This window comes from Drosophila miranda, chromosome 4 (assembly GCF_003369915.1).
Source record: "Drosophila miranda strain MSH22 chromosome 4, D.miranda_PacBio2.1, whole genome shotgun sequence".
Lineage (NCBI taxonomy): Eukaryota > Metazoa > Arthropoda > Insecta > Diptera > Drosophilidae > Drosophila > Drosophila miranda.
This window is the reverse complement of record NC_046677.1, coordinates 31,797,388-31,812,373: the sequence shown is the minus strand read 5'-3', so window position 1 is coordinate 31,812,373 and position 14,986 is coordinate 31,797,388. Positions and strand designations below refer to the sequence as shown.

The 14,986-nt window shown below is 47.1% G+C and overlaps 1 protein-coding gene and 1 long non-coding RNA gene across 3 annotated transcripts in view; one reads left to right on the top strand and one right to left on the bottom strand.

Annotated features, from left to right (window-relative positions):
- The window catches only part of LOC108162618 (dynein-1-beta heavy chain, flagellar inner arm I1 complex), a 128,480-nt gene that overhangs the window by 25,728 nt on the left and 87,766 nt on the right, over positions 1–14,986 (top strand). The window lies entirely within an intron of this gene.
- On the bottom strand, positions 722–2,293 carry LOC117189029. The gene is made up of 3 exons (XR_004473088.1): positions 1,896–2,293; positions 1,521–1,833; positions 722–1,435 (listed from the first exon to the last, which is right to left on the bottom strand). It is a non-coding gene; the product is annotated as an uncharacterized LOC117189029 (long non-coding RNA).

The following is a 14,986-nucleotide window of genomic DNA, read 5'->3' as shown; positions in this document are numbered from 1 at the left end:
GCATGTGGAGCTGTGCTTTCTTTTCCCCGGCACTGCACTTCCCGGCACTTCTGTGTTCCTCTCTTTGAGAACTCTCTTAAGGAAGGTGCGTGAATCATCGGGTTTTTGGACGTTATTCGATCTGCAGGGATGACTCACATGGGAACCGTAATGCCCCGAATCTAGATTCGAGTATGTGCATGCATTGTGTGCTCATAGAAAAGGGCCTTATTTCCTCTCGTTCATTTTGGCTTAGTTATGAATTATTTCAATTATCCCCATGGTGGAATCGTTTTTAATTAATGTGCCAGCAGCAAAACAATTTCTTTGGTGCGAGGCATATCTTTTTGTTTAATTTCGAAGCCCAGATAAAGCCGTAGGAAGCAGCTGCCAGACATTTAAAGGGAAACCCCACTTTTAAAACAAAAGTTATTTAGTGAAGTTATTTTTTTTTCCCACAAGGCAGATTTTTGTGGAGCATGTTTGCCCAAGAGATATGTACATATGTATTTCACTGTGTCCGCCCTTGAACCTTTCGCTTGGTGAAGATTCCCTCTAAACCCAACAAAAGCTGATATTATAGAGTTGTATATAGATTTGCATTGGATCCTTTTTCCCCCTTAGTTTTCTGATAAACCTGTCAGCGATAAATCATTATTTTGGTGCCAATTATTTATAATTATTTATATTGGCTTATCAATCTGCTGCTGCAAGTGATTCATTGGCGCGTTTTGTTCTTAATTTCGTGTTTTGTATTTCTTACAATTTATAAATAGAAATGAGAATCTCGGATACTGTTACCATTACGTTAGAGCGTTTGCTCATTTCCTTTTCCCTACTTTCTCGCTCGTTCTCTCTCTTTGTACGCTCACTCTTCCCTGTCTTCTACTCCTCGTGCCACATGCCGCATGCCGCCTGTCGTTGTGGCTATTAAAGTCAAATTACAAGAATGCTTATCGGCGTAACACGTCAGTCCATGGGGCCATGCGAAGGGGTCGGATTGGATGTTCTTTCTGCTGCGGAGCTTTTCTGTTGGTGGCTCGAGTTGTTGTTGTTGAGAAATCACTGGAGTTTCTTGTTGTATGCTCTTTGGTGATGTTGGTGTAATTTCTGTACTTGTTGTTGGTGTAGCCTTTTGTTGGTGAAGCTCTTTGTTGAGTTGGCTGTTAGATGCGGTATTCCTTGCTGTTGGTGAAGTTCTTTGTTGGAGTATTTCAGTGTTGGTGTCGAGTGTTGGTGTGCTCCTTGCTGGTGTTTTCTTGCGAATGCTTTGGCTTTCGTTTGAGCTAAAAGCTCCAGAAGTGTGTTAGCCTGTCAACAGGTTTGCATCTTGCTGCCGCCTCGTATCACTCTGCTCTTTGCTGTTGGTGTTGGGCTGCCGTTCTGGGGTTCCGTTCCGTTCCGTTCGGTTCGGATCTGTCTCTCGTCGCATCTTATTTATGGCCCCTGGCTGGTTCTGCTAATAGCACATAAATCTTATTAATGATCTCTGTCAAGTGGCCATGAGCCCAAGAAGAGAACCAGAAGATCTGCATACATACATGTCTGCATTTGCATTTCATTTCTCAGCTCTAAGTCCGGGCTTCTGCCCCTCGATGTTCTCGGCTCTCGGCTCTGAGTTCTCTGGTGTGGCTGGGGCTGCTGACGGACAACTGCTTTCAGCGCTACCGTCAATCAGTCAGGCTGACAAAATGTGTTTTACCCTTTTTCCAAGGAATTACGAGGAGACCCATCGTTTGCCCTAACTTGAGTGGGTGTTCCACGTTGAATGTTGAACTTTGGAGCCAACAGCAGATGTTTTTAACAGAGATTAGCCTGTTTGCTTAACAACATAGATCCCTTATGCATATATGGCTATAAAATGTTGAGTATTTTAAGGGACTTTGAAGGTGTTAAATGTTTTACTTAGGGATTACCACAAGTCGCTCTAGTTGTTGTTAGGGTATTCCTGATTCGTTGGGTTCTTTTCCGGATCTTTCTTCACACTTTGTTGTGCAACACTTGAATGCTCCCGCCTTGCCGCACATGGGCGTGCCTCGTGGGCGTTGCTGACTTCGCACCAGGCCAATAATCTTTAATAGGCTTGAGGAATTCCTTTTTTTCCTCGTTGTTGAACTTCTTTTTCAGGCAACGCCAATCGCAAATATGTGGCGGACCTCAGCTCCGCCGCTCCTCCTGTTTGGAGTGTTGTCTCCACCCACGATCGGCCAATTTGCATATATGTCGCCCTATCTGCAGCGATCTGCACCGATCTGGCTTTGTTTTCCCATCTACCGAGGCCCTTCCCCTCATCTGAATATTTGTCATTTGCGTAGACACTTTTGACACATTTTCCATGGGTCATATTTGTGTTGGTCTCTCCTCCCTACGGCTTTTCGGAGCACCCCATCCGGAGCTGATCTCCTTTCTACATATCTCAGGCAAACAGCTGGATAAAGGGGGACGGGCACCACTGGGAGATCTGGGAGGAGAGCTTTGACGAGACAGAAGACTCATGTCTCACTCACGATGCGGCTGGAAGCGGGGCATGGCACTCAATCTGTAGTCTGGCAGTTCATATCTCGGCCTTTTCGGATTTCTGTTGTCTTTCATTGATCACTGGGATCCTCCTAATTGCTTGACATGCTCTCCGCCCCATGGTGGCAGGGGAAATGACACACAGAGGATGGCAATGACATGATCTCATCACGGAGTGAATGTTGTACATGTTTGTGGCTAAACCCGCGGCGGAGCGAGTAAGTCGGTGGAACAGTGGATCTCTTCTGCTAATCTCAGACCAGATTGTGTTTGCCATTTGTCTCCTCTCCTCAAGATCCGATAAGAGCTGCCAACTCTAGCAACTCCAGAGGAACGCGTTTCAATCAGCGGGGATCAGTTCAACGATCCACGGTCCTCCTCCATTGATTGCTTCCATTGAGTGCATTCTGTTCAATGGGAGAATTTCCATAAATTCCATAAATGGAAACGCATTACGATAAATATCTTGTCCCTCTGCGAGGGCGTCAAGCAAAACGATCGTTTGCTCAACTTATCTCTGGTACGAGTGCCCCTCTCTCCCCCCCTCTCTCTCCTCCTCCCTCTCTTACTCTCACTCTGCTGTCTGTGGCGTTGGGGGCACGTTCGGTTCGGTTTGTTCCAGTTTCCAGTGTGCGGTTTTGTCTCTTTCCGATCGAGCCACAGAATCGACAATTAGTGAAAGTGGGAAATGTGTCTGGGGGCCTGTTTGTTGTTGGTTGTTTGCTGTTTGCTGTTGACTTAAGCCAAATATCTGTACAGGCCATTGAGATCTCTGGCCCTGGGACGTGTGAATATTTGAGGTAAACTAATCTCATGATTTGCACTTTGCTCCAGTCTCCAGTCTCCAGTCTTGGGGATTTCTCTCCATCTCTCTGGGTTACCAAGGAAATTGTCAATGTGCAAACAATCAACAAATTATCAGGGAGAGCCCCAGAGAGCCCCAAGAGAGCCCCAGAGATTAATGGTGGCCTGTGCAGGGGAGGGGGAACCTAATAGATTGTACCCAAGACAAATTTTGTGTGTTTTATGCGATACAAAAACGCTGAAAAAAGGTAAGCCACAGACAGGACTGGGGACTGGGGACTGGGGACTGGTGGCAGGGGCCAGACGGCCCAGACATGGCCAGATGGTTGTTGGCCTACTGAACCGCTCCGCACCGAACCGAAACTGTGCCAATAATGTAAATAGCCACCGAAGTGTCTAAATACTTTTGGCAGCGAAACCAATCGAAAGGCGAGACAAGCCGGCTGCTAAACAGAAACCTAAAAATAAAACCCATGACGACGTTGTACACAGATTCGCGACACAAACACAAACACACACACACACACACAGACACAATGGACTCTCTATGGACGCGGGTGCGTTCATGCCACATGCCGCAAGTTGCCAACTTTTTTATTGCGACTGATGGCCAATGATGATGATGCAAGGGGCTGGCCGAGACTCTTTTATTCTTGCGGTTCTGTGTGTGGCTTATGCTTTATGACATTTTCCGTGCGTTTCCTTCGCGTGGCGCGGCGCGGCGTGGCGTGGCGTGGGCTCCCATTGAAATTAATTGCTGGGGGTCCGCCTTTGGCAAGTGTTTATTTGGTTTATGTCTTCGGGCCGGAGACAGTGCGGCATTATGTGGCTATAACTGATTCTTATAATCATTTGGTGCGCAGCTGTGAAAGGGAATGATTTATTGTCTTTAATTGGGAGGTTCTCCCAAGAATAGCTCCATTAATATTCTTCAAAATGTTCCATTTACATATACAAATATCTTTCTGCGGATCCTTGTATCTAAGGGGCATTCTGAATGGTATTCCCCTTGGAATGGCATTCTTTTTATTTCCTTTTAAGCTCCATTTAGCTTCCAAAGTTTCTCTCTTTGATTCGATTTTGTAGTCCATTCCATGAGGAATATTTCCGGGCTCTTTTAAGGGCAACCAAAGTTCTGTCACTCGACAGACATAAGCCAGATACATATACATTTTCTGCCACATTTTGCGGCCACTTTGGTGGCTCTGTTGTGGCAGATGCTCGAGACATAAAAAAGCCAGAACTGTGCTAATGTTTTATTCTCTGAAATGTGCATATATATTTCTTTGACTTCTGGGGCGCCAAGCCAATTTGGCGACAGTCGGTGGATGGCCCCCGTCCTGCCACCGCCTTCCCATTTCCCATTTGGGGTGGCAACAAGTGTCTTGTGTTTCTCCTTAGCCTTCTTTTGTTTGATGATTAATGCGGTTTATATTTGGTCTGTTGGCCCACAGAATCCTAGCCAGAAGAGCGCCAGATACAGCAGGAGATTGGGTCAAATTGGAGGAGATCCAATCGCGGTCTCGCAGTCTCGGATATCGGATTGTCGTGATGACGCTCAAAGTTCAAAGTTCTCTAGCGACCCGGTTGTTTGCTGGAAACCCTTGAGATCCCATCATAGGCGTGCCCTTGTCGGAGTCTTGCCTCCACCTCCTCCCAACCCTCTGCATCTCTACATCTCTCTTCTGACCTCTGTCTGGTCGGGTCTTCCCTGAGAGATCGGAACTGCATTTCCTTTTGTTTCCTCCTCCGATTCTTGCACAATGATATGCAGTCGTCTCTGTTCTTTGTTTGCTTCCCAGCTGTTCTCCAGCCATTGTTTGTCCAGCATGCCCCACGGGCTGGTCGGCCCCGCGGACGCCTCAGGGTATGCTTTGGTTTTCTGTCGCTCTCGGCTGCTGCCCCTCTCTCTCTCTCTCTCTATCTTCTTCTATGCCTCTGTGGCGACAGAGTTCAAGTTCAGCAATGCGTGAGGCCTGAACGGGTGTACCCTATGCCCTATGCCCTATGCCTGGTAGGGTATGTGGAGTTGGGATTCATGAATAATTTGTACCAACGAGCCCCTCTTAGCTCGGCAGCCATGTGATTGAACAATATAGACCCATTTACACCCCGTACAGTACATTTTCCTTCACTTGAATGCAATCTTCCCTCCACATTTTCCAGGGCATCGGCTCGTCGTCTGACTGGAGTTCCCTGTGTGACCTGTGTGTCCTCTTGGGCCCAATTTGTTGTTTGGTTTATAATTAAAGTCCGTAACGCTTTGCACGTGATTCAAACAATGAGCCCCTGTCCCCCTCGGACCGGGCCGTGGGCACTGGACAGGGCATTCTGTCATAGTTTCTGGCTGGTGGCTGCTCCTCCTCGGGTGTAGTGTTTGCCGATGTGGGCACACACAGCCATCAACTGATAAGCACGTGGACAGATTTCTTTGAAACGGGGCTGCGAATGGGCAGGGGGCTGTTGATGGAGGCCATCCATTCAGGCAGCTTCCGACAGAGCCGACAACGTGTCGCCCGGCACGTTCAAATATACATGTATATATTAGACCACAGCTCAAGCAAGGCCCCTGGGGACCCAAGACCCGAAACCCCGACCGCGTCGAAGCGCATTTTGATTGATTCAACGGACACACGACAGTTGGCGCACTTGGTTACCTCTGAGTGGCCCCAACTGCGATTACCGTCCGTAATTCCTATACGTAACCCCCGGACCAGACCCCAAATCAGTGGCAATTAGTGCGGCTTGTTGTTTGGACTCACTGTTGAGACGCGACGCGAGGCAGCAGCAGCGGCCACATTTTCGATTGGCCAACACGAGAGACTGTGTCAAAAATTGTGTCCAACTCGGAGGCTTGATTGCCCGAGGCCCAAAGGAGGTGCAGATGGGGGATTAGTACCGGTTGACCCCAGCGGCTGCCGTCTGGTTACCTCATCTGCATCTGCATGTGGGGACCCGAACCGACCCCCTCTCGATTATGAAATCTCAGCCGAACAACCGATTTTTGCATATATATGTTTTTCTCTCTATTTTTTGTTTCTTTGCATATAAATAGTTTTGTTTTTTTTGTGGCCCAAAGCGTCTCGACCAAGAAAAATGTAGAAAATGGGACAGAGATAGAGAGGGGCAGGGAGAGGGGGAGACAGGGAGAGCACAGAGAAGTAGCTCCAACGAAATATGAGTTTTATGCAAATTGCTTTGTAAATTTGTGATATTTGTGTCTGCGAGCGTTTTTTCCTTTTTTCCGAAGCACCTCCGTGGCCGCCTCCTCCGCAGCCTCCTCCTCTGTAGCCTCCTCCTCTGCAGCCTCCTCCTCTGTATCCTCGTTCCTGGTACGACTTACACACATCCAGTACGTGTATATAGTTATGTTTTTGGCTGTTGTCTCTGCGGTTATTGTAAACCAATTTGCCCATGTGATTTGTCTTTCTTTCAGTAGAAGGTTTTTCCTCCTCCTTCCGCTGTCCCCCTCCCATCAGCGTTTATTGGTCTGGCTTTGCTGGCGCTTTTCTTTGGGCTCGTATGCAGACGGGGTACGGGGTATGGGGTATGGGGTGCGGGGTCCTGGGTTAATGGCTCCCCCGTGAGGTGTTTGACATCTGACAGAAAAGTGGGGAAATTTAGCTTGTCGCTTCTTTTGCCTTCGATGCCTGTGTTGGGGTTTTTGCGGTTGCCATCATTCGAAAGGGAACTATTTTCATACAGGGCAGGCAGGGCTTCCGTGTCTTGACTCATCCAGGGCTGGGCCGATCTTCTCTGCTGGAGTCTGTCAAGTGCCTCAGGAACTGAAGCAGGTCGTTGCTGCTTGCTGGCTGACTCACCGGGAGAATGGCATACCGACTACTATATTCGGGCTTGCATTTCCCATATTGATAAGCAGGTGATTCAGTGCCTCAGTGCTTCAGTGCTGGAAGGCCCCAAAAGTTTGTCACTTTATAACGAAGTTTATTTATATCGATTAGTAAATGTTTTGTTAATATTCAAAGTAGGCAATGATCGAACACCTTTGGGGCATAAACTCAAACAAGACCATTAATGTCGGTGATCGCAGGTCAGGCAGGAGCAATGCCGTAGTCGGGGGAGTGTTTTCGAGGGGTTTTACTAGTAGCTTTTTAATAAATGAAGTACATTTCACAGCGTTCTATAGATTGTTCACAGCATTGTAAGATAGGATGCAATTTTTAGAGCTGTTTCTGAGGAGAAAAGAACAGAAAGTACATCGTATTTCTGAGGAAAGCATGGAAATACGATAAAAGATAAAGATATGATTTTTGGTAAATAGTTTATACATTCTATTGCTGTTCCAAAAGAACCCCTCGTAGTGCGCCTGTGATCTTCAGCCAACATCCCACTCCACCCACTCCCTTTTTGTGCACAATTTTTGTTGGGCAATTAACCAGAAATTGGGGCCAGGCAAAGGTTTCGACCTGCGATCCCCCCACGCCCTCACGAGCACTCGTATTTCTGGCTAAAGGCTCTCTGCGGTCGTATATGCGATGGAATTCAATTAAATCTGCAACGATGCCGAATTTCAATTTCAATTTCGATATTCGATTTTTCGTCGAGTTATTTACCAGCTTTCAATTCAAATGCGATAAATGACACAAGGCGAGAGGCCAGAGGCGGCACCAGGCACACGGCACACGGCAGACGGCAGACGGCAGACAACACGAAACCACTGCCAATGGCCAAGAGATTGCATCAGATGGCATCTGAGATCACAGACAGAGGAACAGGGAGATACATGTGTGTGCATATGGAGAGGGAGAATGGCCTGAGATTATGGGTACTCATACTCATACTCGCACAAATAATTGTATTCGTGTTCGCATTCGCATTCGTATTCAAGACCAAATTGATGTCGACGCTTCGACAGAGTCGGCCCAGAGCTTGTGCTGGCCTTTGGGGCGTTGTTTGGCTGGCAATTAAATTGCAAAATAATAATTTTTATTACCAACTTGACGACTTTGAGTGCTACGACGCCGACTCTCTACTTAGTCTCCAACTCGCTTCGGCCCCAAACGAAATGGAAATCAATTGAATAAAAAATAAAAGAGCGGCTAAGATTTCGTGTTCGTTTAGCAGGGGCGGACAGTCTCGGTGTCGGTGTCGGTATCGGTATCGGCATCGATGTTGTGGGTAGATCTTAATAATTGGCCATTGGCTTTCCCATCAAATGAACAAAAAAGAAGCCTACCAAAAGTGCATAAAATCTGTCAATGGAAGAAACGAAGGCTAGTTTCGTCTGTGAATACCCTGAAAGGCCCCCGATCATTTCAGAGGCAGTTATTGGTTTCATCTTTAGGATTCGGCAAAGAGGAGGTTCTGTGGGGAATATCGGCTATAAATCAGTGGCATCGCGGAAATAGTCGAAGCTACTTTTCGACATATGGAATGGGGTCAAAGGATAGCATTGGGCGCTCTACTGCTCTGCTGAAGGAAGCCTTGTTCTTCTGGAGAAACGTGTAGCAAAAGGGTATAGGATGCCAGATGATGGGGGGAGATCCAAGCAATCGGACTCTCCGAATCAGGGTATGAAAGTGTTGTCCAAAGTGTAACAAAATCTGTCTATAAAATTGAACCAAGATCGTTCAATGAACCACAGCCGAAGAGACAGATCCTCCACCATCAGACCCTCTCCCTCTCTTTCTCTCCCTCTCTCTGTCTCTGTCTATCTCTTGGCATAAGAGCATGTGGGTGTTGTGAAAATGAAAATGGGGCGAAAGGTTGTTAAATGATTAAGAGGCGTTGCATTAGCAACAATCCTTGCCCCAGACCCCAGAGCCCAGAGCCCACCCCTGCTCACACCTCTGCCACCGCCTGCCTCTCATCCTCCTACTCCTGGATGTGTCTGTCAGGCTGGGGGACGGGGGACCTGTGGTAGGTGCATTAGAAAGTTCGTGGGAAGTCTTTTCAAGTTTTTGCCGACACTGAAATGGTGGCAGGGGCTTGTGGCAGAGGCAGAGGCAGAGGCAGACTTACTCTGGCACAAAGTTTTTCTGCAGTCGGTGTGAAATGCTTTTCATAAAGGAAGTAAGCCAAACACAGACACACCACACACACACACATATGGAAAACTTGAGAGGTGGTAATGAAAAGCGCTAATACACACACACACACACACACACACTCGAACATGTGTAGGTGTGTGTTTGCATTGCATGCAACTTTTATGTTAATTGAAGCAATGCGTCAATGGCAAATGCTTGTCGCCCTCTCCAGATCCCCCTTTCCACTCGTTAGCCCCCGTCCCTGTCCCCGTCCCTGTCCCCGTCCCTGTCCCCGTCCCTGTCCCCGTCCCTGTCTCTCCACTTTGGGTTATGTCAACCGTGAAATGCGTCTTGAAAAGGTGGAAAATCTTGAACCATTTCGCAGGAACAGACCAAAACTTTTCTGAGTGTGGGCTGAAGGAGAATTGTGGGCTTGGCTCTCACACCCACAAAACTATTAGGCTGGGGTGAAAAGTTCGTTCTCTTAATGGCTGATATTCAAGAAGGTTATTTTAATTAAAGATGCATCTGCCACAAGTGAATCTTTGACTGTGGATTACTCTTTAAAGGATTCTTCTTAGTTGGAGACCACTTCGAACGGGTTTTCTAAACAAAAATAACCCATTCCGAAAGGTGTTTCCTATGTATATGTATACACCCATCGAAAGCTCAACTAATATCGATATTTATCGCTATTAACCCTGAGATTTAATCCCCGCCTCTGACTTATTGACCCCAACAAATATCCTCCCCATTCAATCAATTGTGTGATTCCGAAACCAAAAGTCAAAGCATAAGCACATCCCAGTCCCCTCACGCCCTCTGTCCCCACTGTTGCCCCAAAGTGGCGTTGCAGCAATTCCCATTTGGAACATTATCGAGGCGATATATGAGCCACAGAAGCGCACAATTTCCGGGGCTAATAATAAATATCAATAAGCCAAAAATTTATTACCAACTAACCGCAAAACTTGCAATGCGTGAGAGAGCGGGCTTCTTGTTCTTGGGGCACGACACCCGATCCCCAACACCCGACCCCCAACACCCGACCCCCAACACCCGATACTCGAAGAAACTTGGAACATCATCAACAGCTAAACGACTTGTCGGAACATGTCTCTTCTCTCCGTCTCGTTCTGGCTTTGTTCTCCGTCTCGTAGTGTCTCTCCGCCTCTCTGTCCCTCGCTTTCTGGCTTTCTTTATCGCCTGCGGTTGCAGGAGGAGCAAACAAATCCCTTTGATTAATTCTAATAGCCTCAGATGCTCGGGCCCGACATCATTTCTTTCGTTTAATACTCAATTTGGTGTTGTGCCTTCCGTGGGCTGCCCCTCCCCACCCCTCGCACCTCTTCAGACACACGGATACATGCAGAGCTCCAGCTCTTTTCGCGTACTCCCGTCTGGTACAAGGCGTCAAGTTGTTTGCGTTCCTCTGTTCTGTGACTAATATGCAAACAAGCGGCAGGCAAAGGCAGCGGCAGCAACAGCACCCAAAGCACCAGGAACTTGGCCAATAAGTTAACTTGGCTCAAATGCTGCCATGCCACACGCTGCCTCCTGCCTCCTGCCTCCTGCCTCCTGCCTCCCCCCACATGTCATAAGCAGACTGGGGCAACATTTACGCACCCGACGCACGATACGGCAATAAGAAAAGAAGGAAAAAGGAGACAGAGAACAAGTCCAAGTCCGTGGAGACCATAAAAATAAGATTAGCACACGATTCGCAACGTTCCCAGCTGTTGGCAGCGGCAGCGGCAGCAGCAGCAGCAGCAGCAGCTCCACTGTGCTCCACGCGTCGACTTCGAGTGCCTGGTACCCTGCCACCTGAGGGGGATAGGGGTATACAAGAAGCTTTATTTACTCTTAAAAAAAGAATGAATAAGGAATTGAAGATCAACACTGGAACTAATCCCAATTCGCAGCAATCACCTTCCACGCTCCCAAGATGAAGACAAAGTATAAAGAAGTCGCACTCGGATTTGGCAATACTTATTATAGCTAGTAACTATCGACACAGCACCTATCAGTAGTCCATTACTCATAACGATCCAACGAGTAGAAGTGGGACTTAATTTACTATTTAAAGTGGTGTTCCTGAGTCTTCTTCTCTGATACAAAGCCTATATCTTGGATGGGTTCTTGTGGTTTCTTTGGGTTCCTTTTCCACTGGCTGAATGCATTCGATGTAAATCTGATTAGTGGGTAACTGATAGTTCGAGTACTTCCCATAGCTCTCCGACTCGTTCCTTCTTTTTCGATGGTGCTTTGTTTTACTTCGTTTCGGTTTGGGCGCAAGCCAAAATGTTAGTAGACAACGAATTCTCGTAAATTTTGAATTTTTATGGCCCCAAATGTGGGCACGCCCCGTAGTTATGGGATAAATATGAACACAGATCGATTGGGGAATTATTTTCTATATATTTTTTGGCGGCTGTAGTTTGTTGCTCACTCTCTGGAACCCGTTCGATGTTCTTTTGCATTTTTATCTGACGTTTTTTTACCTACTTCATCCTCATTACAGTTCGGCTGTGGTCGCCCCTTTGGTTCGTGCTGCAAATGCGTAATGTTTCATATCTGGATACATTTGTATCCTGCCACACACTCGCTTGCATGTGTGGGTATCTTTTATGACCTCTTCCTCGCTCCTCCCCTATCAATGGCGGATAAAAACGGAATTAACTCACGAAAGTTCCTTCGAGGAGTTTCAAGGATAACACGAGGTTCTCTCTGCCCTTGTGGGGGGCTGGGAGGGATCTTAAACCTCTTGGGAGTCTGTATATATACAGGGGAAAGGGGCGTGGCCAAATTTTAAAGCAAACTTGATTCACAGGAGTCTGGGTACCAAATTTCTTTGCTGCAGGGGCAGACATGGCTCATTCTAGGCGCCTATTGATGCTGATCAAGAATATATATACTTTATGGGGTCGAAGACGCGTCCTTCTGGAACATCGTGCTTTCGCCGCTTTTCAAGTGTGTTTTGCGTGCCGGGGCATTGTAGTCGATGAGCCTAAAGGTCGGAATAGCCCGGCACGATCTCGCATCCTAACCGATTCCGACACACTTGGGTCCTCTTTCTTTCATTTCAAGGCAAATGCGTGATGGAGACGTCTGTGAAATGGAATGGTGGATCTTGTATATCATACAAAAGTGGGTTCCTAGTGCCAGTCTCTTTGGACCTTAGTTCTAGAGATGCCAAGGAAGAACTCCATACTGTTTCGTAGCGAATACCTTATACCTTATATTGGTATATCCTGAGGATAGCTCCAACGATCCCGAAATAATCCCCCAACAACCGCAACCCCCATTAACTCTAACCGCAACAACAATTAACTGCAATTATAACTGTTGCCCCGTCGATCCACTGGAAAGTGTAGAAAAAAGTAATATTAAAATCTGTTTCGGTTGGGTTTTCGCATAGATGGTTTTCCATGCAATTAAAATTTGCGCAAAACTGCGAAAATTGCGCGAGTAAATTGCATTAATGCTTAATTCCTTGTAAACGTTTGCTAGTTTTCGTTGGCCAAATACTAACTGAAACAAAAACGGCAATAAAGCGCGCCATACTAAAATTAGCGCATTCATAAAGATACCCATAAGGACGCACGGACCGACAGTCGGACAGTGGGACAGTCGAACGGACCGACAGTCAGACGCATTTGCATACTAAATTGGCTCTTAAAGCTGCCACAATGTTGTGCCACGTAATACTCTCGTGCGTGGCGCGTACAATAGACGGGGAGCAGTGCAATTTGAAGGCAAACTAGAGGATAGACATGTGCATCCACAGTGAGAGCTCCATTGGGCAAACAGCCGCGAAGATAGCTAGAGAATGGATGAAGAAAGGGCTCTACTGGGGAATGGGACAAAAATATCACATAGCAGACACAAAGGACTAATAGAGGGGTTTTTTTTTTATACGGGTTTGCCCCGCAGAGCTTTTACTGTCTGAACAATTATCCTCATTTAGAGGTTTGGCCTGCAAAAAAGCGAATAAAATTCATTAATTAGACTTTCATTCAATTTATAAACAGCGTTTAATTTTGTTAAAACTCTTTCGCCGCACATATGTGCACGTTCCATAGTTTTTTATGGGCTTTTATCCACCGTTATAATCTTTTAATGGAGCCTCAGCACTCGGTAGTCTTTATGGATTTATCCTTGGATGAGTGAGCATTTTGCCTAGTGCTGGAGTCGGGAAAGGCCCAAAGGTGGGTGGAAATGTATAAATATTTCTATTATTAAATTATGTTTTTTCTTGTATTTAAATAGAAGAAATCATATCACACCCAGAGATGGTTTTCCACAGGGTTTTGCTGGGAATCCAACCCCAAATGGTGGCCACTGCTTTGGGAACAAGACCTAAACATCCTATTTAAGTGAACTTCTGCTGTCAATTGTGCACGGCTGTGTTTATCTGTGTGTGGGTTGATTTATCTCTCTGTGTGTGTGTGTATAGCGATCTGCCGGGAGTCTGTCTGTCTGGGAGTAAAGTTGCAGCTCGAGCGCAGAGTTAGTTGCCGTTTGTCGGCATTTCCTGGTGACTTTTGGGGGCTGGGGCGGGGTTACAGGTAGAACTGTCACCCACTTGAATTTTCTCCATTTCCATAGGAAAAGCCCTCTCCCCCTCTCTCACCCTGTCTCTGTCTGTTTGTGGTGGGAATTAATTATGCAGGCGTATCATGGCAACATCATTTCCAGCCAGCCTCCTCGCGCGCACACCCTGACACAGACCCACGAGCCACACACCTACAGACACACCCACACAGATGCAACAAACTAACAGGGACACACACACACACGCACCGACACATCCTTCCGCCTCCGCCTCCGCCTCCCACTCCCACTCTTTGCCGTGTGCGGTTTTCATTTGTGAGCTCTGCCCGTGGAGCATTCCGCCTGATCCTTTTCGCTGTTTGCCGTTGCCACGCCCACGCAACGCTTGTTGCTGGACTCCTTGTTGGGACACCCCCCGGCGAGGGTATCCAAAGGGTATTCGGGGCGTTGTATTCGTGAAGAGGCATGAAATGAATCATTCTTTCTGGAATCCGAATAGTGGGTATCTTACTGCCGCAGCGCTCTCCTTTTTGAGCATCTCTCATGCTTTTTCTTGTGTTTTTGCTTTGTTTGCATTTCCATGTGATTTCACTGTCCTGCCAGCAATCAATGGGTGGCACTGGGTGGGCGATAGAAAAGTCTCGAGACAGCGAATTATCTCGGCTGCCATTTATTGCAGTTTTAATTGATTCCATTTAGCTTCCTGTTCGCCTCCTGAACGTGCATGGATGCACTCGAAAATACACCTGCATCCCCCCTTTCTGAGTGGCTGTCTCATGGTGGCGCTGTCATCAGCGTTAACCCCTTGGGGTGCCCCCACTGCTGCTGCTTATAAATTCTATAAATTTTAGATCATAATGTGGGCAAGCGGCCCTCGCTGCCGGCACCCCCCACCTGGCGCCTGTCGCGTTGTGTGTATGTGAAAATTACATCTGCTCGATGCTGTGGCTCTCCGCCTGCGGGCGCCTGTGGGTGGAACCCGGGTCAAGAGATGAGCTACTATTTGTTATGCATTTTCATTAGTGCAAACTTTCCAGCTTAGGCGCTGTCATTAGCACGAAATTGTCCGCCAAGATTGGGGCTCGCAGGTGGAGCTTTAAGTTGGTTTTTAGTTGGAAACTCTTCCAAAGAGTATTCATGAT